We start from the raw sequence: 24368 nt of genomic DNA on the forward strand, positions 1-24368 counted from the left end.
TGTTTCCGCTCGGTTTCGAACCGAGGACCTCTCGCGTGTTAGGCGAGTGTGATAACCACTACACTACGGAAACTCACGTTTTGTGCTGTTTTAAGATATTTCTCTGTTGTTACTGAGGCAGGTCATGAGGATTTGCATATCTACACCGTAGGGTAGAACAATAAAAAATACAAGATATTACAGACAAGAGCCATCGGAAATAAGACGCGAGAGCATATCATAGTGAAGGAAAAAATACGGACATTTAGGGGTGAAGATGGAGGGAACAGCGTGCACAGGGTGGAAGGAACAGGCTTGGAGGAATTCCTGTGTTCAGAAATATACCTGTTCAATTGGAGTGCTTGTGTGTGTGTGTGTGTGTGTGTGTGTGTGTGTGTGTGTGTGTAAAATAGACATGGAGGGAAAGTGATTGAAAAGCCTGTACACATGAAGATACACTGGGGAGAAAACTGTGGAGGCTTAAAAACCTTTGAAAAAAATCCAGGCACAAGGCTTACATAATCAAGGTAACATTTTATGAAGGGTGGGGGAAACCAGAATTGAAGAGAACGAAAAAGAAGTTATAAAATATTAAGGGATTGAGGTTTATTCTTTTAGCTCCTGGGATTAGCAGTAGCATGAGTCTTTCTGCATCTCCAGCCCAGTACACTGTCTGGTACAGAATACATTTTCCATAAACATAGAATGGATAAAGGCATAGATGCATGGGTTAGCTGCAATGCTAAATCAAACAAGTTGCATAAATTAATAAAATTTTAGTACAATTTCTAGCACATGGTTCTGAAAGAGGATTTATTTCATTCCTTTTTAATCTTTCTTCACCTGTATCCCAAGTTCCCACTCCCTAAGAGAAAATCACGGAGAAATAGTTGGGATCCTACAAACTATAATCATATATGTCGTCATTTTGTCATTGGTCCCACAAAAAATAAACTGTTTTCAAGACACTTGATTACCCTGAGAAGTCTGCTACACTGTCTACATTGTCATCATTCCGAACATGACTACCGTCTCCTCTTCTTCCCTGCAGCCTCTAAGTTGCGCAATGTCAAAGATTTGTGGTCTACCTGTATAAGAATTCTCACAAGCCTCCAAATCCTCAAGCTCTCTTCATCCTGACACCTAGAAGAAGAGACAAGGGAACATTTTTGGGCTTCACTGTTGAAGAGAGAAAGAAAGTGGAAATTAAGAACCTGTGTAGAAGAAAATGTTTGGAGGAAATACATGCAAAAGGAAATAGGCTTTAAATTCAGTTCTAGTTTTCACCCAACTTCAAGCTGTTATCAGTTGTGACTGTTTTATAACAGGAGTCTTAAACATCTGTGGTCCCTTACACCTTTATTTGTTATTCACTAATTAGAAGGTAGAAAATTCTGTCTGGGAAAAATTAAAATTATGCATTATAAATAAACTGCCATTCATCAATAAAATTCAAAACATCAAATAAGTCATAAAGAAAGAGCAAAATGAATTGGAAGATGCAGGGATTAACATTTTGGAAGTTAATAAAATGATTTATTAAATTATTAACTTGTATTTGATCTGCCTATTAACTCCATTTACCTATTACTTCCATTTCAAGACAGATGCCATATTTATGCCTTAACTCCAGGCACTGAGGACACAGTGATTTGAGCCTAAAGATCTTTATATTCTAGAGGAGAGACAAGAAATTTAAAAAGAAAAATTTCATAAGACACTTTCTAAAACTTCAGAAGACACTTTCTAAAGCACTTCATAAGACACTTTGTGAGGAAGGTGGCATAAGTTGATATAATAGATTGAAATCACAATAAGAGTCATTAGCTATGGGGGTGCTGTCAGTAGTAAAGTGACATGTGATTCAGGGACTGAGTACCTAGAAGTAGATACCTTATTACTAAGTCTGATTCAAAATGAGAAGATGTATTAGTCAGGAGCTGAGAGGTGAAGAAAGGTCCTCTGTGGGCAACTGGGAAACTAGCCCAGACAGAGCCTGGTTACCAAATACCTACAACAGAGTCAAAATGTAAGACATTTTCTATCTTATTGCAAGACTGTGTGCCACTGACTTAAGCAAAAGTTGGGTTTGCTGAAGGCCCACCTATTCACAGAAGTTCTCGAAGAACTTCACCCAAAGGATTCTTTGTGTCTGAAGAAGCTTAAGCTCAAGTTGAGGGAAAGGGAAGTCTCTCAGTGAAAAGCAAAGTGCAAGGGCTGTTCACAGCTTAGCATGGCAGAATCATGATCCTCTCTTTTCTCAGTTTTTTTGGACCTCATCAGGATCTGATCACTAATGCTGATTAATATATTTCCTGCATTACCTCCTGGGATCCGCCCCCCCTCACACACACACATTTTAAACCATACTTAAGCTGCCTGTGCAAAGAGGAAAAATTCTATCTGGGGTTGTTTTTGTGGAAATTAAATACAACCTGATTGTTTCATTTTTTTTTGGAGATATTTCTGAAGGTGTTGATTTGGACTGTGATGGTTGGGTTGGGACAGATGGGTAAGAAACCTTCTTAAGGAAGAGCTACCCAAAGATCCTACTCCTATTCTTCTTTCATGAGTTTTCCCAAGAATTCCTCTGGTTTCACAATTTTTTTTTTTTTCTTGTTGTTGCTGTTTTTGTTGTTTGACCGTCTGGGTCTTTCTGATTCTCTTGCAGACCCAGGCTACTCAGACTTCAGAAGGACAAATTCTGCCGTATGCCTTGTCTCTCTAGGTGCCCCTCAACAGCCTTCCTTCTTTCCTCAGGCCAACTGCCCCATAAAATTCAAGTACAAAATAGTGGAAAGACCTTGTTTTCACCAGGATCTCTCTGTTCGGAAACAGAGGTGAGAGGTCCACCCTCCCGCTAGCCAAAAACCATGAATGTTGAGATGGAAAGGCCAGCACTGTCCAGTACAGACCATGTTCACTCCCTCACAGCTTTTTTCAGGTTTTCCTTCCTTGTCTATAAACCAATGACACGGAGGATTCATTCCCTGAAGACTGAAACTGAGCTGAATTAGAAAAACTTCGGGCACAAGGATTTCAGCAAGCATGAAAGGAGAGACTAAAAGGCATCTTCAACACAATATCTTTCCTGACTCTTCCGCTGAAAGCTGAACGTGCCACCTCCATAATCCCAAGCCCCTTTACTGCCTAATGATTACACCCCAGCACACATTTCCTCATGTGCTTATGATGCATTTTTTCTTACTTACTTCTTGTTCAGTTTTTCCCACTCCTCCCGACTGGGGTGTAGCTCCACGAGGAAGGGACTATAAGGAGATATTTGTTGTTGTTGCTTGGTAAAAGATGAAAACACCTGCCCTCTCTGAGGCTCGAACTCAGGACCTTCAGATTATGAGACTGACGCGCTGCCTACTGCGCTAAGAGGGCAGACATCTCTTGTTTTTTCCTTTGAAAATAAAATATGAAATTTTATTTTCCAGGCATGTCCATCAGTTTCCAGCATTTGAAGAATGTAATCAATGTTACTTGTAAATCGTTCCATTTAAACCAAAGCTGCACCCGAAGTGTTCCACATCCAGGAATTGTGGAGTCCACACCTTTCCAGTATACACCCAGCAATTGGACACTCTGGCTTGCTGTACCCAAGAATTGTACAGGTCTTTTGCAGCTCTTTTTCCCTCTTGGGTTCCAGTGATCTGCCTCTTCCCACCTTCAGAGATCTCAGTCACTCTTATACTTTCCTTGGTACCTTATGTTCAAAAGAAACTTTTGCACAGTGCCCAGTTAATATTAGTTCACTGACTGACTGAGTGAATGAATACTCCTCACATTTTTCTACAGTCCATATTTCTCTGTCTCACTCTAAATCTCCACTTGCATATACATGACTGGAGACATTATCCTTACAAAAAACACAAACTGAACTTAATAAAAAACCTCCTTGTTGGGCTTCCCTGGTGGCGCAGTGGTTGAGAATCCGCCTGCCGATGCAGGGGACACGGAATCGTGCCCCGGTCCGGGAGGATCCCACATGCCACAAAAAAATCTCCTCGTTTGTTTCAGCCTTACAATTATACTAAGAAATGTATGGAGATGAGTTCATATATTCAAATTGAATTTTGGTAACAAAAGTATGTATCATGATTTGCATTTCTCAGATATAATGGAGGCTCAGAAAAGTTAAGTAATGTTTCAAAGGTCCCAGAGCTGCTAAGCAGCAAAGTATGAATTGAGAAACAGACTTTTAGATTCCAAATTGGGATCTTTTTTCCTGCTCTAGCTCGTGATCTCACTGTCTGTTCTTCTCCACAATAGCTCATTCATCCACACTCTATCTAATTCCCAACCTCCTCTGTGCTGGCCTTTTGGGCTTAGACTTGCAAGTCAATTTTGGCTCATCCTCCTCCTTCAAAGTCCACATCCACTGCCCTGCCAAATACTGAACATTATTCTTGTGACGCCCTCTTGAATCTATCCCTTCCTTTCCATTCAGTCAGTACATATTCATTGGGGAGCTGCTCTGTGCTGGGCAGTAGGCTCAGGTGATTCAGAACGAATCTGACCACACAGATCTCTGGAGCCAGAAGGATAAATATGGACAAGGAATGATCCTCTTCCAGTTTCACTACTTTCAGTCTCGCTGGCATTTGCAGCTAAATAATGCTTTTGAAAATATTTATTTTCATAATGTCCCTCTGCTTCACTCTGACCATTTTTGATTTCTTAAGTTTTGATATGATCTTGCTTTTCTTTCAACTCTTTGGTAGAACCTCATTGTGATTTTCCTTTATAAGGTCAATTCCACCCATTGGTGCATGGTGTTACATTTTCAATGTGTTTTTTGATTTTTTTAATCTACTTGATTTATCATTAATGAGACATGTACATACCAAAGGCCAGCAGAGCCAGCATTGCCCCGTTTTGTCCTTGCCCAGAGAAGGGTCCAAAGTGTATCGTTTTTTCATTTCTTTCTGTACTTTGGAAGATTTGCGGTTATCAACAAGAGCTCCTCAGTTGAACCGATAAAAGGCTGGAGAATGTGGGCATCGATCCCACTACCTCTCACATGCTAAGCGAGCGCTCTACCACTTGAGCTAATTCCCCACCTCCAACCTTTTCCCTTTCCTCCCATTTTTCAGGGGACCATCTCCATCCACGTCATTCCTTCTTTTGGGGCCGGCCAGAATGTCAGGAAAAGTCAAGGCCATTAGGCTGGAGTAAGGGCACATCCTCTCAAAGATACTCTGAGGCAAGCGCACGGTTGGTACCTATTCCTCTGGTAAGGAAGGGAGAAAGTCGCCTTGGGAAAAGTCTGGCCGCAAAAGTACAGGTTTCAGATTTTCCGGGACGGAAGAGATCACGTCCCAGTTGAGAGGACTCACGCAGAACACCAGGCTAATGCGGGAGGAGTATCTCAGGTTGATTACCTGTCTCTTAAGCACGAAACTAAAGCAGCAAAGGAACATAAGTGGGAGGATCACTGGTTCCTTTTAGGGGAGGCGGTGGGCTGAATTTTCCCGATGGTGGAAAGCAAAAGGCAGCACTTGTTTCCGCTCGCTTTCGAGCCAAGGACCTCTCGCGTGTCAGGCGAGCGTGATAACCACTACACCACGGAAACCTCCACCTAGCATTGTTTCTGAGATAGTTAATTGGATTCTTGCTGAGTTGGGTCTTGAGAAGTTACATATTTACACTATATGCAAGAACAAAAATACATACTGTTACATACAAGAGCCATAGGAATTTAGAGGCGAGGCGTATCAGAGCGAAGGAAAAATATATGGACATTGAAGTGTACAGATGAAGAGTGAACACAGGATGGAAGGAACAGGCATGGAGGTAGGGATCCTGTGTTCAGAAATATACCGGTTCGGTTGGAGGGGGTGTACGTGCGTGTGCGTGTGTGTAAAATAGACATGGAGGGAAACAGTGATTGAAAAGCCTGGACACATGAAGATACATTGGAGAAAACATTGTGGAGGCTTAAGAACCCTTGAAAAAATTCCACGCAGATGGCTTACATGATCAAGGTAACATTTTATGAAAGGTTTTTAATTTTGAATGCCAAATAGGTAGGAAATAGGGAAACCAGAATTGAAGAGAATGACAAAGGAGTTATAAGATATTAAGGGATTGAATGAGGTTTATTTTTTTAGCTCCTGAGATTAGCAATAGCATGAGTCTTTCTGCATCTCCAGCCCAGTACACTGTCTGGCACAGAATACATTCTCCATAAACATTATAGAATGGATGAAGGCATAGATGAATGAGAAGAAAGAGAAAGACTCTGGAGAGCGTGTGCAGGAAAGATCTACAGTATTTGACAATGTCTCAGGACACTGCATGTAGAGATTTGAGGGAGAAGAAGGAGTCAAGGACAATTAGAAGTCTTGAACCTGGGTGTCAGACACAGAAGTGATTTTGAATTAATGTCTGATGAATGGAAAAATGAATCCACTCATTTAAAAATATTTGTTCTATGAATGTATGAAGGAAGAAAGGAAGTGGTATGGAGAAAAACTGCTTATGAGACTATACCTTAAATTAAAAGAGAACCTCACATATTTTCATACAGAAAAAAAACAACTTTTCATGTCTGGTTTTGCTCCTTGGGGCTATTAGACCTGAGAAAAATGGTTCAACTCCTCTGAAATTCAATTTCATCTTTCAAATAGAAATAATGATATTTGGGTTAGCTGCAAGGCTAAATCAAATGATTTGCATAAAAGTAATAAACTTTTAGTACAATTTCTAGAATGTGAGGTCTACAGAAGTTACCCCACTTCCTCCTCATATGTGTCATATTTCCAAAATCTCGTAACAACCACAGCTGTTTTTATAGAGAAATAAACGATGTGTGGAAGAGCTCCAAATTTCTAACTGCACCCAGAACAGTGCATTAACAAGAAATATTTGTTACATAATTAAAAGAATAAATGATTTGTGGTTGGATGACATTTAGAGCACGAATTTAGGAAAGAAAATTCCCCTGCTTCTTCCATTGGGTGGAGAGGAAGACCAAAAATATGGTATAGATTTTGTTTTCTGGTGTAATCTAAATTTCTTGTCTACTTCACTCAAACCACTGAGAGGTGCAACAAACCAGAAAGCTGATTTCATCCTCTTGAGCAAATACAGAATATTGAAACATTTATCAAATGCTTATCTGGCAGCATTTGCTAATTTTCCTTTGTGTTGATTTCTTTAAGCACAGATGACACATGCTTTGCCAGGCGGACTGTGAAAAGACTTAACGCTGCCCTCTCTGAGGCTTGAACTCAGGACCTTCAGATTATGAGACTGACGCGCTGCCCACTGCGCTAAGAGGGCAGGTACCCCATGCTTTTCGTTTTGAAAGTAAAATATGAAATAGTATTTTCCAAGAACATCTGCTTTACCTGTTTCCAGCTTTTAAAGAGTGTATGTACTCAATGTTACTTGAAAATCACTCCGTTTAAACCAATGTTACCCGGGTAAGATTCCACACCTATGAAAGGTGGAGTCCATGTCTTTCCGATATTCACCCTAAGATAGGACCATCTGGACCTCAGCACTAGGGACACTTCATTGTGTCTGTCTTTTGCTGGTCTTGTGTTGGAATGACATCGTATTTCCTGCCCTCAGAGATCTCAGTGGATCTTACACCTTTCATGATCTCCTTTGTTGAAAGAAAAGTAGGAGGTGCCCAGTTAACATTAGTTCACTGACTGAATGAATCAATAGCCCTCAAATTTGTCTACAGTCCATACTTCTCTGTCTTAGTCTACATCTCCACTTGCATCTACATGACTGGAGACATTCTTCCCTACAAAAACTTAAACTGAACTTAATGAAAAGTCTCCCTGCTTTTTTTTTTTCAGCCGTATGTGCCATTCATCACGCTAAGAGATTTATGGAGATTATTTCATGTAGTCTAATTGAATTTTGGAAACAAAACTATTTATCATAATGTTACCAAACCAAACTTGGGGCCAATGGCCCCAGTGCAGCACAGCCAGTCTGCTGACATCAGGTTGTGGTGAAGGAAAGTACAGCATTTATTGCAGGGTGCCAAGCAAGGAGAACTGGCTCAAAAGACGCAAACGCCCCAAAAGCTTTCAGAGAAGGGTTTTTAAACACAGTCTGAGGGAGACATTCACAGGATATATAATCAGCCAATGCGAAATTCCCTGATTAACTGATGGTGAGGTAACAGGGTGGTATTTCGGGAAACTCAATTATCAATTTTCTGGCTCCGACAAGTCTGGGATCTACACACTACTGGTCAGCATGCAGTCAACTTTTTCCATCTGGTGGGAGTTTTAGTATCTGCAAAATAACTGAAGGATATGGCTCAGAATATTATCCATAGCCCTTAAGGAGGAACTAAATGCTCTTGAGTTTTTTTATGGTTAAACTATCAAGATTATTATTTGTCTTGTTTGACAGCTTTTCTTTGTGTCTTCATTTTCTCACTTCTCTGATTAAATTTGCTCTTTGAACTGGGGGAAGGCCTAGGATGCTAAAGCTTTTCTACAAACAAGAGGCAGGCAGGGGATACGGGGGATGGGGGTGGGGGGAAATCTGTCCCCGGGAAGGCCCTGCAGGGTCCTGTTCGGTTTCAATAATTTGCACTTTCCAGATATAATGGAAGCTCAGAGAAGTTATGTTCATAAGGTTCTAGAGCTGCTAAATGGCAAAGCCTGAATTGAGAACCAGATTATTAGATTGCAAAACATGAGCTCTTTCTCTACTCCAGCTCACGATATCACTGTCAGTTCTTCTCCACAGTAGTCCATTCATCCACACACCAGCTATCCAATTCCCAATCTCCTCTGTACTGGCCTTTTGGGCTTAGACTTCCAAGTCAACTTTGACTCATTCTCCTCCTTCAAACCCATATCCAATGACTTGCCAAATATTGAATGTTATTCTTGTGCAGCTCTTTTGAACCTGGCACTTCCTTTCCATTCATTTGGTACATAATTCACTGCGGAGCTGCACTTTGTCAGACACTGCAGTAGATTCTGGGGTTCTGAAGGGATCATACTACCGTGACCTCAAGAGATAGCAGAAAAAAAAACGTGGATGTGGGATGCTCAACTTCCAGATTCTCCAATTGAATCTCCAGGTATTTACAGCTAAGAAACTCTTTCTAAAATATGAGTTTCATGATACCATTCTTTTATTCTCTAACCATTCTTGATTCCTTAATTCTAATATGATCTTGTCTCTCTCTCAATCACTGATCCTTGTTTCTACTTGCATTGTGATCTTGATCAACTAGATCCATTTTTTGATGGCATTGTTCAGTTCTTCAATCTCTTTGATGATTTTTTTGTCTACTAGATCTATTAATTATTGAAAGAGAATGGTTTTGAAGCTCTGTGGCCAGGGACTACACTTTTAGGATTGTTGTGTCTTCTTGGTCAATTGACCCTTTATAATTGTGTAACATTTTTCATTACTGCTGGTAAATTTCTTTGCTTTGAAGTCTACTTTGGCTGATACCAATACATTCACTTAAGCTTTCTTTTGATTAGTGATTTCATGTTGTATCTTTTCCTATTCTCTCATTTTAAACCTACTTCTATCATTACATTTGAAGTGAGTTTCTTATGGCCACTGTTTATATTTAATCCATTCTGACAATTTGTGATTTTTAATTGATGTATTTAGACCATTTACCTTTAAGGTAATTATTGCGATTTTTGAATAGAGGTCTACCATTTTATAATTTGTTTTCTGTTTGTTTCCTCTCTTTTCATTCTTCTATTTTCCTCCTCCTCCAATTCTGTACCCTGTTGGAATGGTACTGAAATGCAAATTTAGTTACCGCCCAGCCTAAATTCATTTACCAGCAAACTTTGCTTACAGAAAGTGTCCAAATACGTGCTCTAGGGATTTCCATATAAACACTTAAATTTTCACAGTGTATTTAGAATAAATATTTTATAATTCAAGTGAAATGTGGAAACCTTATCACCATTTAGGCTCTTTTACCCTAACCCCTGCTCATCACACTGAGCAGATGACATCTGAACTTTCCAGCTGTAAAGTTTCATAGTGACCAAGGTTTCAAGTTGATAATAAAAAGATGATAAAGTCTTCCAATCTTCCTAATGAATTTGAAGGGAGGAAAATACTGGAACGTGGTTTATTATTCACTTTTCTGGGAAACACTTGAGAGATCTGATTAGGGTGTTCGTTTACTTATGGTTCTGTTGGTTACAGCCTGCGGTTAACAGCCATTACCTTGTCAGTAATCTGGATAACCTAAATAGCCATTACCTTGTTAGAAATCCCCGAAACAGAGTGAAGCATAACTACAAGGTGTGTGTGGGGGTGGGGGGGGGCGGTGTCAGTACCAATGAGTTTGAAAGTAGGAAGGGAATGAGAATGCAAATTCGTAAAGACTTGTCTCCTACACGGCACACACAATTGCTATTAATAGTGGTTGTCATTGGCTCAGCAAGACGGGCAGTGGTATTGGTGGCGTCTGCCTTTTGACTCCACAATTGTATCTCCTATTCCAAGCTTTTAAAGAAAAGGTTTGAGCTGGATTATCCTAAAAGGCCACAACTCAGCAGGGATGAAAGGAGCTGCTCTCCTTCTTTTCTCTTCTTTGCTTGTCGCCCGAATTCCATCAGCCGCCTCCCACGCTCTTTCAACGTGGGTCTCAGTAGACAAGGATGGAAAAACTCGTCCATTTACTGCCCTTCTTCTGTCAGCGGACCCGGATGCTGTGCATCCTTGACCTTCACGAGAAGGTTCTTCTCGAGGGCAGAGACCACAGGAACTCCTCACCTTTGAGCCGCGAAGCTTGGGCTGCGCTTGATGCACGCCATGCGCGGCATTGGATTGATGTTCTGCAGATACCTGCGGGCAGGTAAACTTGCTGCTAGCTCTTCCCAGCAGATCCCAAACCTATCTCAGTCACTTCATAGACACAAGATCCACATCGTTCACGTTTACTGTGTGAAGGTCTCATCGCTTATGAGCGGCTTCTCCTCACTCGTGGTTCCTTTAACACCTGACTGCTGATTCCCTCCTTACTTAACGTTTCTCTCTGTTGTTTATGACATCGCTGTAGTTTGTTTCGGTGTGAACTTGGACAGCTGAACACTGGAGAAAATTTAGCAGGATTCGTCGAGGATTCTATTCACACTAACTCTCAAGAGAGCACTGTGTTCTCAAGAGGCAAGTGTTCTGAAAAGGGAGAGTTTTTCATGCAAGACGGGTGGGTACAGAAGATTTGTGCAAGATTCTTGTCCTATTCTTTGGTATATCTTTTCTAGTCCTGCCCCGCCACAGCCCCATCTTCCCTCCATTCTTCTCGGTTGTGTGGTGATCGAAGAATAACATCACAGGTTTTATAAGGACCTCCTCATAATAAAACAGCCTGAAGTGGTTTGTAAATAACTCAGTACACACCTTCCCCGAGAAGAGGGAACAACAGCACCGAGCCAGCCAGGAGTCGAACCTGGAACCTTCTGATCCGTAGTCAGACGCGTTATCCATTGCGCCACTGGCCCTGCTTTCGCCAGATTTCTTTAAACCATTATTAATTAGCCTTTACGAGGTTTTTTGCATTTTCATACCATCGAATTTCTGGATGTGGCTTGATGTGCACTGTCCTTCTGATTTGTCTGCCCTCTTCTCTCCCAGATGATAGAAAGATTCGCGGTCTACTTTGAAGCCTCATTATAGCAATAACCTGCCAGCCTCATGTCCTTGACCTCGTGGTGAGGGACCTGGAAGTAGCAAATGATGGAGTTTTTAGGGCTTTGCTAATGAAGGAAGGAAACCAGGAAACAGGGACCAGAGTAAACAAACGGAATAGGGGAAATACTCGCAAACCTAATCGAGTTATTAATTCTTCCCCAGTTTAGATGGTGTTCTTTCCTGTACTCCTAGGGTGCAGAACACACCCCTCATTTTGGCATTTATCACAGTGTTGTGAACAGCTGTTTGCTCAGCGGTCCTCCCCACTCTATTTTATATTCCTTAAGGGCAGCACGCTCGGTATCTACAATGACTAATCTTACATTAAAAGTCTGCATGCGAGAATGAAGAGTTGAGTGAGAAAAATGCCAGTGAGCAACAGAAAACAATTTAATTTATGGTACACGTAGGCATCACGAGTCTGTGATTCCATGTTATCTCAACCCGGGTGTTTAATTGGAAGAGCAGTGGAGTGCCGTATACAGCAGCAGAATCCTAGTTTCCCGAATATAGTTTTGTGGCTCACAGTGTCTGTTTATGTGCTCAGGGGCTGAGGCTGGGCATGTGTCCATTAAGTCTAAAGCCAGCTACAATCAGACGGTAGGGCTGGGCTGGAGCTAGTGGCTGAGATGTAGGCTTTCTAAGTGAAGAGAATGTCTAGTCTGCTGATATAAAAGAAACAGCTTAGTGAACCAAGTGCGCACCAGACTGATATATTTAATACCACTTAGTGGTTGGCTTCGAGTTTTTCATGATACCAGTCATCAGGAGGACTTACAACACAATGCTTATAAAACTATAAGACATCTAGCCCAAAGATCCCTCCCCAATCAAGGAAACTTTCAGTAATAGCTCTACAACAATTCAAACAACAGCATGCAATTGGCTTAAACAAAGTGGATTTATTATCGCACTTAACAAGTCTGGAAGGTAGAGAGGCTACGTGCCTCGTTAACTCGGTGGCTCCATGATGTCATCAGGACCCAGTTTTTTTGAATCTTTGTGTTCTGTCATTCTCGATATATGGATCTCATACTCCAGCTGGTTTCCTTGCAGTACCTCAAACTCTCACAATATCAAGGTAAAGTCTAGAAAAAAAACCAGACTTCTTTACTGTATCTCTTATTGAGAACAATTTCTCTGATATGCTCCCCAGTGGATTTCCCCCACATTGGCTAAATTTGTATCATATATTCTCACCTAATCCAAGTACTGCCAAGAATGTGACCGCTGTGATTAATTAGATCAATCATAATTCTGCCTCAGGAGCTGAGAATTGGGCCCACCTCCTGCAAAGCCAAGGCAGTATAGAGAAGGTTATGTGAATAAAATCATGTTTCTGTTGGAAAGGAGGAATGGGGGCACTGGTGTTGGTGACTGGTGGTGGAATAGGCAAGCAGTATTAGCTGCTATACCCTACACCATCCCCATGTTTGGAATAAAATGAAATACTTTTAAAAAGCATTTTTAAGAGCTCCATTCCTTACATTATTAACTCACATTAGACATATATAAATTTCCAGATCTAACCACCATAAAAGGCATTTGATATACAGCTTATATTCAGTATTTGTATTCAGAGCAAGTACATTAATTTTGCATGATGACATATTGACTTATAAATCAGAACTGTGTTAAGTTTGGCCATTAATAATGCCATACATCACCTATCTTCATGACTGCATAGTAAAATGACACTACAATTTCTGAATTTGGAGTGTCAGAGGCTAATACATGTATAATAGTGTAAAGATCTGAAGCTCAACCTTAAATAGTTCCAGGACAGGGCAGGAATCTTAAGTTCCTAACTCTGGAAATCAGTAGTTTATGCTACCTAAACTTGTCTGTAAGGTATATAACACTCACTGGTCCCAGGATTATTTTTGCAGCTTTTTAAATAACAGTTGGCAGTTTAAGTTTATTTCTTCATCACAATCTGTTCATTTCCAGGATAAGCATAGTTTAACATTTTCTGTCTTAATGTTTACTCTCTATTCGTATCACTGTTCACGTAGAAGAAACTTGATATGGAAAAAAAAAGAGCAGACTTAGAGAGAGACTCTGCCTTTTGCTGGAATATGTGAATTTGGACAAATCACTTTACTTTTTAGTCACCCCACTACCTTATCTGCAAAATGGGATGATACTTACTTTGCAGGTTTGTGGTGAGATTAAATTACACAAAGCAGGTAAAGTCCTGGCAACTATTTAGGCTGTCAATAAAAAGTAGCCGTCATTGATAGCAATGTCCAACTGCTTCCCAATCTCTTCTAAAGCTTAATCTTGATAACTCAAAAAGCATATATTGAATATTCATTTACCAAGCAAAATGTGAAAATCTAAGGATTCACAGGTAAAGCTTAATCCAAATTCCTCAAAAAACTAACATCAAGTCAGAGAGACAAATCTAAATTCATCATTACAATACAACAAGAGAAATGCTACTCCAGAAATAAGTGTGCCAGCAGCATGGAAGTACAGCAATTAACTCTGGAAGGGAAGTCAGGGGAAGCTCTTCATGACATCGCATTTCAACTTAATCTTGAAGGAGAAACAAATTTGACTTTGTGAAGAAGGAGGAAATAAAGGGCCAGAGGGTTCCGTACTTGTATGACTAAAAGTCACAAAAGAGGAGGTCGGAGTCTCCCGAGTGTCTGCACTTTTCGCGGTCGTCTTGAAAGTATCCGCCCCCGTTTCCGCAGAGCACCCTCCGCGTCTTCAGGATTGGTGGCCGAGTGGGGTCTGCAGCTGACCACAGTCCGCCTTTGTGCGCAAGATGCAGTTGCGGGACTCCGGGAAGGATGGAGGCACTTGTACCTTTGCGACCGGAGAAAAACTGAATATTCCTGCATAGGCGATGTAATGGGTGACCGAAAAGAAATATAGGAGCTCCAGTGGCGCAATTGGACAGCGCGCGGTACTTATATGGCAGTATGTGTGCGAGTGATGCCGAGGTTGTGAGTTCAATCCTCACCTGGAGCAGTATTTTCCAATCGGAGATTAGCATCCCTTGAAGAGACCCTTTCCCCTTTGCTTTCCTGTCTACTATACCATCTTCGATGTGTTTCTTTGAATTTGTCCTATAGCATTTATTCTTACCGCTCCCTTAGCGCCAATTAGCGTCAAGCAATTACCGACTGAATGAATCTTTTGTGCTGCCGTGGGTTAGCTTCTCTAATTCTTTATCCCCACCTTGTCTTGCAAGCTGATCTCAAATAAAGAACATTTCCTGACACCCCCTCCACCACCCCGTCTCACTTTGCTCTTATGACCATCATTCCTCAGGGATCCCCTGGTGCGTACTTAGAAATAGCTAAGTAACTTCCCCGAGGTGATAAGCATTGAACTCCATTAGAGGGAATCAAAAGTGGGAACTTGCATGGAGTTCCTGCTTGATTAAAGCTCTGGTTTGGGGGGAAAATAAAATACTGTTTTCTGAAAAGAGAGTCCCCTGTAGTATTTTTCCCACATTTAATTTCACCCTGATGAACTAACCACCATGCAGCTTTTATCAACTGAGAAACAAAACCTGGCATCCTCAAATGATCCAACTGTCTGGGCCTGGAAAAGGATTAGTGATAATGAGGCCCAGAAACCAGAAATCTGTAGAACAACATTACAGGAAAAAGCATATTGTTGTGAGTGGTGTAGGTAGTGATTTTGACTTAAAAATATACTCCCCCTTCCACAATGACACAAGGAGTATGCCTGGTCATACATCTTATCACATGCCTCCCTACTTCACCCCAAGAGGGTGATTTGAACTAAATAATTTAGAGTACTTTTCCTAGCTGCAAATATTATCCCATACTTGAAAGCATGTATGTCCCACCCAGGACAGGTCACAGAAGGTGCATGTAATAAAGCTGGGTCCAGAGAACTCTCTCTTGAGGTCTGGATTCCTAAATATGTCCTGCATGTGCCAGGACATTGTCCAGTCACAGAGTCATCTCCCTGGGAAAGATAGGGAGGTCCCATCCAGAAAAGCACCAGATAATAAAGTGGATACCTTATCACTTCATAGCTCCTGCTAAGCCACGAGAGTATCTTGGAAGCTGTCAAAGTATATATTTAGGTTATATGCAGTATTTTGTATCATACTAGACATTTTGTTTTATTTAATATGATTTTAATTCCTTAGATTTAAAAACTTAACCATTGCACCCATTGAAACATAAACTGAAGCACATTAAAATTTATAAGGGTTTATTTGAGCAAGCAGCCATTCAAATTAGGGAGTGCCAAACAAAAAGTGGTTAGGAGGCTCTGCAGGCAGAAGCTAGAGGCAAGACTTTTGTAGAGATGTCAGAAGCAAAGCAAAGCAATTATTTGATTGGCTATAGCTTAAGACTGCTTTATGTGGGAAAGCCTAGTTGGCTCATTGTGATAAGCTGTTCTTAAATTTCATTTTCTCAGATTCCAGTCTTGGTTTGCTTACCTAAGCTACCAAGGCATTTAGAGCCACCTCAGTCTAATGGTCTCCTTGTTTAATTACTTTAACAAAGCCCTACCAAATTGTGCTTTCCTTTTACAGAATAGTATTAAAACATACAGTAAACATACATTGTAAACTTAGTAAGATAAAATTGGGCTTTATAAAGTTAGAAACTTTCATGAGAAGAGTAAATATGGTGTCTCAGTTGGTTTGGGCTGCTATAACAGAAATACATAGACTGGGTGGCTTGTAAAAAAAAACAACATTTATTTCTCACAGTGCTGGAGACTGGAAAGACCAAGATTAATACACCCGCTGATCAGGTGTCTGGTGAGAGCCTTCTGGTTTTGCTGACTTCCTACATAGTGGAAGGGGCAAGCAAGCTCTCTGGGGCCTTTAAAAAATTTTTTTTATTGGGGTGTAGTTGATTTACAGTGTTGTGTTAGTTTCTGCTGTACAGTGAAATGAATCAGTTATACTCTGGGGCCTTGTAAATGAAGGCACAAATACCATGCATGAAGGCTCTGCCCTCATTAGCTAATCATCTCCTAAAGACCTCACCTCCTAATACCATCACCCTGACCATTAGATTTTCAAAATATAAATTATAGGGGGGCACAAATATTCAGACCGTAGCACCTAGAAAACAAAGTAGTTCTACTAATATATATTTTCAAATGCTTTTTTTTTTGAGAAAAAAGAAAAATGTAGTCAGAGCATAATATAGTCATAAAATAATGAAAATGAGATATCTTAAAGTTTATATGATTCTGTCAAGGCTCCACTTAGGTTTCAATTCTAATCCTTAAAAGCTTCTATAATTACAGAGAATAAAATAAATATATGCACCACGGCCTTCTTTTTTTCCTCATTAAGTGTCATCACTTGCTCTGAATTTGTTCCCCACAACTGTGCCCTTGTCTTGGGTGTTGTAGAATGGTAAACAACCTCATAGAGAAAAAACATGAATGTTTTAACTACTTCCCTTTAACACATCCAATTATTCCTGGCTTTGAATCTGCCTCATAAGCCGCTGACCCAAAAACTGGAGAATGGGGGTATCGATCCCACTACCCCTCGCACGCAAAGCAAGTGCTCTTCCACTTGAGCTAATTTCCCTTCCCCTGTGAGTTGACGTCATCGATGTCATCACTATATCCATATGTCTTTCGGGCCCTCTAGGATCCGTTGGTAATTTTATGCCCACCAAGGCCAAACTGTACGGAATGGAGTTGAGACAATTCATAAGCAGCCTCGTGCAGGAATCCCCGACCACCGAGCAAAGGAGAGTGAAAAACAGCTAGACCTGGAAGGTCGCTCTAGGAAAGCTCTAGCTTCGCCCTATTTTAACTTCCTGGACCTCTCCGCAGAGGAAGAGGAAGCCCTGAGCAGGACCACCAACTCATCACTTAGCTCTCTCCAAATGCTCTGCCTTCCTCTTTTGTAATAAAGGGAGAGCTATCACTGAATAGAGAAGTTTAGAGACTTCTGCAGGTGTAAAGAAGAGAAAAGCTCCAGCACAGCCTCACAGTCCAGGCTTTTCCATATGTGGCTTCTGAAAAAACATGAGCTACTCTCACACATTTTCCCCACAGAAGGTATTTTGATTTTCCCCAAATACATCGCTACCAAATACAGAATGCAGCCAGAGTGTGAGTGGAAGAGTGCAGGGGAGGCTGGTGAGAGAGGGCAGAGGTCTATCGCCAGGGTGTAGGTCATCGATAGTTATTAAAGGGTTTTAATCAGGCTTATAGTATGCTCAAGGTGCCAGTTTACTGTCTTGATGTCTGGGTAGACAGTGGGCTGGAGCTGGCATTCTGATTACTTAACCAGGAGACCGCTGACATCCACAGAGCATGGCCAGAGAGTGAGATAACTCAGTCAGGTTTTGAGAGTCAAGTCCCCATGAGAATAGTTGGACTGGATGCCTAAAGAGGGGAGAGATGGACGAAGGCAATGAGTAGCAACTTTAGTCTTGATTTTAAAATGCAGGAGTGGAAGAGAGCGGCAGGGCAGACTATTAGGAAGGTAGTAGTCTTGAACTTGCAAGCTTATGTTACTCAAGCCTTGCACTTTTGTAGAAATCTACTGAGAATAATTTTGCTTCTTGTTTTACACATAGACCATCTCATTTTAAACAGTGAAATCTAGAAGCATTCCTACTTTGTAGACTCTTAATGGCAATAGAAAATAAATGGAAACACAAGTAATAAACAATAGCATCATAAACAAACAAAAACTGTTGTTCTCTCCACAGCTGTTCCTGAAAATAGTGGCAGAATTGGCTGATTGAAAACTATTTATTCAACAAATTATACTGATAACTTCTAGAATTTTGAAGATGAATGAACGCCCTCTTTATCTATTAAAGATTCTTATTGAACAGATGAAAGGAAACACAAAATAATATAATGCCTGAGATTAACCTCACAATAATATGGAAAACCAGTTTGGCAAAATGTTGATGATTGTTGAAGCATATGTGATGCGTACTTGGAGATACTTGACTCTTTCCTATTCTCGCAACAATTTCTTTTGGGACTATGATTAGATATATGGTAGAACTTCTCTCCTAGCCTTCATTTTTCCTATTCCTCTTTCCTAATTTCCAACTACCTGTATCAGTGGATAGTATTTTACATAGTTCCCTCAAATCTAACTTCCAGTTTCCTAATTCTCCCTTCTGCTCTATCTAATCTGCCATCTAATAAATCTGTTTAAGTATATGTTTTCAGTGTTTTAATTTTCAAATTCCTCTTTAATAATTTCAAATACATGAGAGTTAGTGTATTACTTTCCCAATGATTCACCGTCCCTTCCTGTGAAAGGCCTATTTTTGACAATTTTCCTGTTAATTATACTGTCCTTCCTTGTGAAAGTAATATAATTCCTTTACCCTTTGCTATCAGAACTGACAACAGAATGATTCATATGATTGCTTTGTATGCCTCCTTGCCTTTGCTCAGGCCCTCTCCTCAGTCTGGGACAAACTCATTCTTCACCACCCCTAGAAAACTTGCTCGTCAAGACTCACCTTCAATGTTACCCTCTTTTCCTGGGCATTTATTATCAAACTGATTAGTCAGAATTAGTTCCTATTCTTGTTCGTTCATCTGTTCGTTGTGTTCATGCTTATGAAACAACGAGATGGAGCTGAACACTCTTTTTTCCCCTCTTTCTTCCTTCGAATTATTTTCTCGCTGGTGTTGAGTTTCTTGACGTTTTCAGTACCAGAAGGCTTGGAAAACCTAGTGAAAGTTGGACAAACTCTCCCTAGAAAACACACAGGTATCTGGTGGAGCGCGGGGGCCGTGGAGGAATCAGAATTCGTGGTTCCTCCGATGCGGATCACCCGGGAGGAGAGCCCCACGAAGTTAAAGATTCTTCTCTATGTAATGTCACCCGAAAGTATTGTAGAAGCGGCAATGACACGGAATAGAAATTGAGCCCTATTCAGATCCGTCGTCTAATTTTCCAGACTGTCTTATTAACCACGAATTAGGAGTCCACATTCGCCAGCTCCCCTGACAGCGACTCCAGTGGAACCGGCTCTGGGAACCTCTGCCCGGCTGCGCTCTCGGGCCGCGGGCCCAGGCTCCCCTGACGAGGGACGGTGACAGCAAACTGGCTCAGCCCAGGTTGGCCGCGTCACGCCCACCGCCTGCCAGGACTTGACGCTCAGGCGTCTCCTGCCGTGGACCAGGCAGCCCGAGAAAGGGGAGTGAAAGCCCAGGCAGATGTGTTTCTACCACGTCTCAACCAATTTTACGACTCCTGGGAAAGCTAAGCCCGTTTTTTGCCCCCGTCGCAGCTTTTCCATCCCAGTTCTTTGTCCATTCGTGTGAAAGCTAGCCACCTCCACGTCTCCCAGACGTCTCTAAGCCGTCTCCTAAGCGTCTTTCTCTCCGGGATAGCCAGCGAGTTCCCTAATATAAACTTTGAAATAAAGCACGCCAAAAGGTTACCGTAAGTGGACGAGGTGGCCGAGTGGTTAAGGCGATGGATTGCTAATCCATTGTGCTCTGCACGCGTGGGTTCGAATCCCACCCTCGTCGGGTGTGTGCTTTTGGTGTGAAGAATTGGGGTGCGAGTGTTTTCGAAACTTTACTAGCATTTCCAGTTATGCTCTCTTTAAGTATTTGGTCAGTATTCTGAGTTTGGCCTAATGAGGTCTGCCTTCCTCTCCACTTTCTATGAGCTCTGTCATGTTTTCCTCGCCTCTGTAAGTGTGCACGCTCTTGCATTTAAGGTGCTGACTTCTTATAACAGGTTTTGCAGATTATTCTTCAACTCTACCATGACATATTGTTCTCTTGATATTTAACAGACTTCTTGAAGGAGCTTTTGTTTTCAAGCAACTCGTATCTAGGAGAATTAATTGTTAAGGGCTTTGAACTCTATGGATCTTTTTAACAATCGACCAATTTTGTTTCCAAATTTTTTGTTTCTTTTTCCAACACCTTCACTTATACTTGAGTAAGCCAGATTCTTCAGTACAAAGGACAATCTAGTTTCACAATGATTTTAGTATTTTATATTTATATAACAATAGAGTATAGGTTACGTATGTATAAATGTCTGAGGTCTATCCAATTAGGAGAATGACTGGAGGATTTTTTCCCTCCTCAAATTTCAATTACATTATCTTACGTCGTTTTTCCAATTACCTTATCTTCTCTTTTAAAATTATTATCTTAAAGATTATTTAGTAAAAATATTTTTCCAAACTCTTCCTTTTTGAAAAAAAAAAGTAAAAACATTTTATTTTGGCAATTTTAAAACATATTGAAAATTAGACATAATGTAAAAAGTATCTGCAAACTCATCTCAGAGCTTCAGTTATCCCCTCTATTGCCTGGACTCGCCTATGAGTCTCCTCCTGGTCTGTTTTTCCCAATTCCTCTCTTTGGGAAATTAACCTCTCATCAGGAAACTGAAACTTGGCAGCCCCTCTTCCACATCCCCTAGAGCAGTTACCACCTACAAACTTCATTAGGCTTGCTTGCAAACCTACTTAGAGTCTTTGGTAATTTATGAAGAAGAGAAAAAGAAACTGCATTAATGGGAAAGGAAATCTGAATATATGACTCTTTGATGAAACACTTGGCTTCACAGAAGCAAGTGCTCTGTGGAAAGCCAATCTGAAGTAAACCTTTTTCTTTTAAATAAAAGTACTCCAGTGTATAGTATCATTTTTGGTGAAAATCATATCCAGGTTGTGGTTTATAGCAGTGCAATAAGGCAGTGTGTTTTTATACTTAAAGATGGTGGTTTCTGGCTGACTGCAATGCACCTTTCCAAACTTCTCATTTTTTTTTAAATCTTTCCTCCCTCATCTTCATACTCCAAATGATTCTTTATCCTTGTCATTTCTCTCTACAAACATTTTTAATGCTTGTCCCAAAGAGTAACTGGAAGAGAACTTTATCTTACATTACTTAGCAACCCTGTATGATATATATTTTAACTCATTCTCACATTCACTCAATAATTACTTCTTCAAGGTGGGGGATTGGGCCCTGGTGATGATGGGATGAACCAAGTGCTCCTGCCCTCACCAATCTCAAGGGCTCTAAATCTAAACCTAAAACAAGTCATTGGAAGTGTTAGGGGAAAAAAGAAAGAAAGAAAGACAAAGTGTTAGGAGGGTTTACAGAGGCATTGGAAGAGCAGAGGGTTGGGTAATATTGGAAAGTATCCAAGGAGCGAACAAGTTGGCTTCTTTAAGGTAAGGAGAGCAAGGAAGGAAGGGGTGGAAGTAAGATTTGCTGAAGGTCATTTGAACCCTGAGAGGAAAATATCCAACACATACGGGCTTTCTGAACATGGACCTACTGCTACCTCAGTGTCTTCCTTTATGACTCATAGACATTAATTTGAAGAACTGATTAAAACCCTCATCTTCCTGTGTTCTACATTGACCTGAGAAAAACCAGAAGCTTATAAAATATTCCCCTCTCTACAAGCCGCACGTGGTTCCTGCTTTTTACACTGCCTACACACTACGTTCTGTAACAGGAGGAGGTCAGTGTCCAACTCAGGTTCTGCTGCTCACTGCCAGAAAGGCTAATATTGGAGAGACAAGTGTTGGTGGAAAAGGAAAAGTTGCTTTATTCAGGAGGCCAGCAACCTGGGGAGATTGTGGACCATCTCAGGACAAAGGTTAGAGGACAAAGGTTTTAGAAGGGAGTGTCAGGGGTGCACAGGTCGGGGAACTAGGTGCCGAAGAGCACAGTCAGCTCTGATAATCATCTCGAAACTTGTCGTGGGGTGGTCTGATCAGCATCCTCTGATGGTTTTATGTGCAATTAATCTTCTATTCCAAGTTCGGCCATCTTCCACCTCTTTAAGGCCAGTCCCTGGAATTCTTAAACACGCAAGATTAATTCTCACCTAGTTAACTAGTCATTATCTAAGACATGTCAGGGTCAGCAAGAAAGGAAAACATATGTAAGTTAAAAAAATCCGTGCTGCTCAAGATAGAGCATCTTATGCTATGGCTACAGTTCTATAAAGAGCCCACAACACACCTACCACAAGAAGAGAAACTTTGGGGAACATGGGTATTGATCCTCCTGTTTCGTGCCCGCTGGCGTCTACCGTTTGAACTATTCCTTCCGAGTACCAGTTGTATCCCTTAATTTCAGAGCATTAGATGCCACGTCCCACCAGAACTTTCCAGGCAAACTCCCTCCCTTGGAAGCCTTTGCCTGACGTGGGTTCAGTCTCAGTACCATACAAACCCATCTGGACTTAAGGGGGCTTTAAGTCTTTAAAAAGGAGGTCTCGGCCAAGGCCAAGGCGACCCTTCATTGCTCAGCACTTAGCAAAGTGAAGGTGGCGGCGGGAAAGCTCTGATTCGCTAGTTTCAAGATCCTGAATTGTAAGGAGGAGCAGAGAGCAAACAGGTTCCAGCTATGGAAGACCTTGCTGGTTACTTCCGGGCTAAATAGTGCTGCAGACCCCAAAGGCTCTATTTACAATTTACAATAATATTTATAATATTATAATATTTACAATTGTAGTTGTAATGTGATTATGGCCAATGTGTCCAGAGGGTGGAGGCGGTGGCTCTGTGACTTCCTGTCGCTTCTGTCTTCCAGTTCCTCAGTCTCCAGGAGACTCTGCTCCCCTGCCAGGTCAGACCCAAACTCCCCTGCCAGGTCCCGGCAGGCTTGGGAGAGCTGTAGAGCCCCCTCAATCCTCAGCCTTCCAGAATGTGGCCCTTGAGCCTTTATATTTAATATAAAAAATGTGAAACATACACTCAAATACAGAAGAATGTAATGACTTACGACGACCATGGGCCCATCCCTCAGCATCCATCAGTAACATAATGGCAGTCCTTTTCAAGTATCCTGTCTCTTTTTTCCCTACCATGCTAGAATATTTTAAAGTAAATTCAGGATATTATTTTATTCCATAGTAAATACTTCAGGATTCATTGCTAATACATACTACAAAATAATACAATGCCAATATCACACCCAACAATTATACTAATTCTTTAATAACACCTAATACGAAGCAGACCTTCAGTAATCTTTGTAACTATATTGTTGTCATTAGTAGCAGTAGTCATATGATTTATTTGAAACAAGACTCCAGAAAGATCCAACACTGTGTTCTTTTCAATTGTCTCTTAAGTCTCTTTAACAAGTGTCTGTAAAATTTTCACTCCTCTTTTTAAATTTCATATCATTTACTTTTTTCTGAAACCAGGACTGTTGTGCAACAGAACTTTTGACATCTGAATATTATTCATTCCCATGGTGTCATTACATATGCTGTCATCCCCCATATTTCCTATAACTTCAAAACTAGATGTATAAACGTGATTGGATTCAGTGTGATGTTTTGGTTTGGGTCAGGCCCAGACATGAAGGAGGCAGATTTTCCATTAGCGGCTTATGAGATAGGTGATCTAGTTATGATCAACATGACTATGGCAGTTCAGGATGCTCTTTGGAAACATGAAAATCCTGGAACAGGTTTTAGAGCAAAGCCATCTGCAATGCAGAAACTAATTCAGAAACAGTTCCCAGATTGCTCGTGATTCCAGCTAGAGATATGCACGTGGGAATGGATCTTAAGGGTGCAGGATCAAGCTGAAAGTAATATAAAGTTAGATCAGGTAAAATGTATTGATATGGGACTACTGAGCAGAGATTATGAATTCAAAATTTTAACTTGAGGGCCTAGGAATGACTCTAAAATTAGTCTATGTTTGTTGATTAAAAAATAGACCCACATATGGCCTACACTAAATGAAGTTGAAATCTCAGGA

The 24368-nt window shown here is 40.9% G+C and overlaps 8 non-coding genes across 8 annotated transcripts; 2 read left to right on the forward strand and 6 right to left on the reverse strand.

The window, feature by feature from the left end:
• TRNAV-AAC (transfer RNA valine (anticodon AAC)) lies at positions 1-73 on the reverse strand. The gene has a single exon. It is a non-coding gene; the product is annotated as a tRNA-Val (tRNA).
• Positions 74-3296: 3223 nt separating this feature from the next.
• Positions 3297-3369, reverse strand: TRNAM-CAU (transfer RNA methionine (anticodon CAU)). Its single transcript has one exon. It is a non-coding gene; the product is annotated as a tRNA-Met (tRNA).
• A 1604-nt stretch (positions 3370-4973) lies between these two features.
• On the reverse strand, positions 4974-5046 carry TRNAA-AGC (transfer RNA alanine (anticodon AGC)). Its single transcript has one exon. It is a non-coding gene; the product is annotated as a tRNA-Ala (tRNA).
• Positions 5047-5487: 441 nt separating this feature from the next.
• TRNAV-GAC (transfer RNA valine (anticodon GAC)) lies at positions 5488-5560 on the reverse strand. The gene has a single exon. It is a non-coding gene; the product is annotated as a tRNA-Val (tRNA).
• A 1639-nt stretch (positions 5561-7199) lies between these two features.
• TRNAM-CAU (transfer RNA methionine (anticodon CAU)) lies at positions 7200-7272 on the reverse strand. The gene has a single exon. It is a non-coding gene; the product is annotated as a tRNA-Met (tRNA).
• Positions 7273-11383: 4111 nt separating this feature from the next.
• On the reverse strand, positions 11384-11456 carry TRNAR-ACG (transfer RNA arginine (anticodon ACG)). Its single transcript has one exon. It is a non-coding gene; the product is annotated as a tRNA-Arg (tRNA).
• Positions 11457-14534: 3078 nt separating this feature from the next.
• Positions 14535-14628, forward strand: TRNAI-UAU (transfer RNA isoleucine (anticodon UAU)). Its single transcript has 2 exons — positions 14535-14572; positions 14593-14628. It is a non-coding gene; the product is annotated as a tRNA-Ile (tRNA).
• Positions 14629-20054: 5426 nt separating this feature from the next.
• On the forward strand, positions 20055-20136 carry TRNAS-GCU (transfer RNA serine (anticodon GCU)). Its single transcript has one exon. It is a non-coding gene; the product is annotated as a tRNA-Ser (tRNA).
• Positions 20137-24368: the final 4232 nt, after the last annotated feature.

Source organism: Pseudorca crassidens, chromosome 10 (genome assembly GCF_039906515.1).
Source record: "Pseudorca crassidens isolate mPseCra1 chromosome 10, mPseCra1.hap1, whole genome shotgun sequence".
NCBI lineage: Eukaryota > Metazoa > Chordata > Mammalia > Artiodactyla > Delphinidae > Pseudorca > Pseudorca crassidens.